Source organism: Arachis stenosperma, chromosome 3 (assembly GCF_014773155.1).
Source record: "Arachis stenosperma cultivar V10309 chromosome 3, arast.V10309.gnm1.PFL2, whole genome shotgun sequence".
Classification (NCBI taxonomy): Eukaryota; Viridiplantae; Streptophyta; class Magnoliopsida; order Fabales; family Fabaceae; genus Arachis; species Arachis stenosperma.
The window spans coordinates 126,817,010-126,819,968 of NC_080379.1; the positions used below are offsets into that span (position 1 = coordinate 126,817,010).

Here is a 2,959-nt window from a genome sequence, read left to right on the forward strand (position 1 = left end):
CCTGACTAAGATTTACAAGATGACCACAGCTTGCTTCAATACTAACAATCTCCGTGGGATCGACCCTTACTCACGTAAGGTTTATTACTTGGACGACCCAGTGCACTTGCTGGTTAGTTGTGCGAAGTTGTGTAATGCCATGGTATTGAGCCACCAAGTTCTTGGAGCCATTACCGGGGATTATTTGAGTTGTGAAAAAGTATTGTTCACAATTTCGCGCACCAAGTTTTTGGCGCCGTTGCCGGGGATTGTTCAAGTTTTGAGCAAGCTTTTGGTAACATCAGTGCCAAGATCCGGCAACAACATCAAGTTTTTGGTGTTATTGCCCGGGATTGTTTAGGCTGGACAACTGACGGTTCATCTTGTTGCTTAGATTAGGTATTATTTTTTTCGAATTCTTGAAGATGAATTCTAGAGTTTCATGATGATTTGTTGAAATCTGGCTGGCTGAGAAGCCATGTCTAATCTCATTGGACCGAGGTTTCAACTTATCACCACAAGAGCTTGTTGATTTTCATCATTTTGCTCTTGGAGCAGTGATCTGCTAAGATTTGGCTGACCTTTGGTCATGTCTAGTGTTTTGGACCGAAGCTTTCTTTGAAAGCTTGGCTGGCTGTGAAGCCATGTCTAATTCTGGACCGGAGTCTTAGACTAGCACTGCACTGATTCCTGGAATTCTCATTAAGAATTTTGATACCTTTTCCTACTTAATTTTCGAAAAACACAAAAAATTTACAAAATCATAAAAAGACCAAAAAAATTTTGATGTTTCTTGCATAAGTTTAGTGTCTCATCCTAAGTTTGGTGTCAAATGCATGTTTTTGTTATAATTTTCGAATCCATGCATATATTTCTTTGTTTTGATCTTTGAATTCTATTGACTTAAAGCATTTTGTGTGTCTCATATGCATTCTCATATTGTTAGTGTCAGTAGTATACGACTGCTAAGTTTGGTGTCTTGCATGCATTGTTAATTGATTCCTTTTGCATTTTGATTATTAAAAATCCAAAATATTTTAATTTGTGTCTTTTCAAGTCAATGATACAAAGAATTGAAGATTCAGAACATGCTGCAGAGGAATTACACAGAAAAGCTGAGCATTCAAAAATGCCCAGTGAAGAAGGCAGACTGGCGTTTAAACGCCAGCCAGGGCACCTGGTTGGGCGTTAACGCCCAAAGAGGTAGCATTTTGGGCGTTAAACGCCAGAATGTATACCATTCTGGGCGTTTAACGCCAGGATGGTGCTAGGGGGAAGATTTTGTTTTCAAATCAATTTTTTCTTAGTTTTTCAAAATCAAATCTTTTTCAAATCAAATCTTTTCAATCAAATGTTTTCAAATCAATTTCTTTCCTTTTTAAAAGATACTTACTAACAATTAATGATTTGATTGAACATCTCAAAAATTGTTGCCTTTTCTGTTGAGAAAGGTTTTATGTTTGAATCATATCTTTTCTTGTTAGGCAAGTCATTAATTTTTAAAATCATATCTTTTCAAAGTGTTTTCAAATCATATCTTTTAAAATTGTTTTCAAATCATATCTTCTCAATCACATCTTTTTAAAACCATAACTTTTCAATTAAATCTTTTTAACCACATCTTTTTCAAATTAGTTTTCAATCAAATCTTTTTAATTTCTAATTTCAAAATCTTTTTCAAAAAATCACTTGATTTCTTTTTCACTTTTAATTTTCGAAAATTATCAATCAAATTTTCAAAATGTTTTTAAAATCTCTTAATTGAATTTTCGAAAATTCTCTTCCCTCCTTCCCACATCCTTCTATTTATGGAGTACCACTCCTTCTGAATGCACAATTCGAACCTTATCTAATTAAAGTTCGAATTCATCTTCTCCTTCTTCTTTCTATTTCTCTTTTCCTCTGACATCTCAAGGAATCTCTATACTGTGACATAGAGGATTCCACACTTTCTGTTTCTCTTCTCTTTCATATGAGCAGGAGCAGAGACAAAGGCATTCTTGTTGAGGCTGATCCTGAACCTGAGAGAACCTTGAAGCGAAAGCTAAGAGAAGCCAAAACACAACTCTCTTTAGAGCACCTGACCGAATTCTTCAAGGAAGAAGAACAAATGGCCGCCGAAAACAACAACAATGCAAACAATGCAAGGAAGGTGCTTGGTGACTTTACTGCACCTACTCCTGATTTCTATGGGAGAAGCATCTCTATCCCTGCCATTGGAGCAAACAACTTTGAGCTTAAGCCTCAATTAGTTTCTCTAATGCAACAGAATTGCAAGTTCCACGGACTTCCAATGGAAGATCCTCATCAGTTCTTAGCTGAATTCTTGCAAATCTGTGACACAGTCAAGACTAATGGGGTTGACCCTGAGGTCTATAGACTGATGCTATTCCCTTTTGCTGTAAGAGACAGAGCTAGAATATGGTTGGATTCTCAACCTAAAGAAAGCCTGGACTCTTGGGAAAAGCTAGTCAATGCCTTCTTGGCAAAGTTCTTTCCACCACAAAGATGGAGTAAGCTTAGAGTGGAAGTCCAAACCTTCAGACAGAAGGATGGAGAATCCCTCTATGAAGCTTGGGAAAGATACAAACAATTAATCAGAAGATGTCCCTCAGACATGCTTTCTGAATGGAGCATCATAGGTATTTTCTATGATGGTCTCTCTGAACTATCCAAGATGTCTTTGGATAGCTCGGCTGGAGGATCTCTTCATCTGAAGAAGACGCCTGCAGAAGCTCAAGAATTGATTGAAATGGTTGCAAATAACCAATTCATGTACACTTCTGAAAGGAATCCTGTGAACAATGGGACTAGTCAGAAGAAAGGAGTTCTTGAGATTGACACTCTGAATGCCATATTGGCTCAGAATAAGATATTGACTCAACAAGTCAATTTGATTTCTCAAAGTCTGTCTGGAATGCAAAATGCACCAAACAGTACTAAGGATGCTTCATCTGAGGAAGAAGCTTATGATCCTGAG

General features: G+C 37.1%; 1 non-coding gene across 1 annotated transcript; it reads right to left on the minus strand.

Moving 5' to 3' along the window:
• Positions 1-2,494: 2,494 nt before the first annotated feature.
• LOC130972015 (small nucleolar RNA R71) lies at positions 2,495-2,602 on the minus strand. Its single transcript, XR_009083219.1, has one exon. It is a non-coding gene; the product is annotated as a small nucleolar RNA R71 (small nucleolar RNA).
• Between the last annotated feature and the right edge of the window lie 357 nt (positions 2,603-2,959).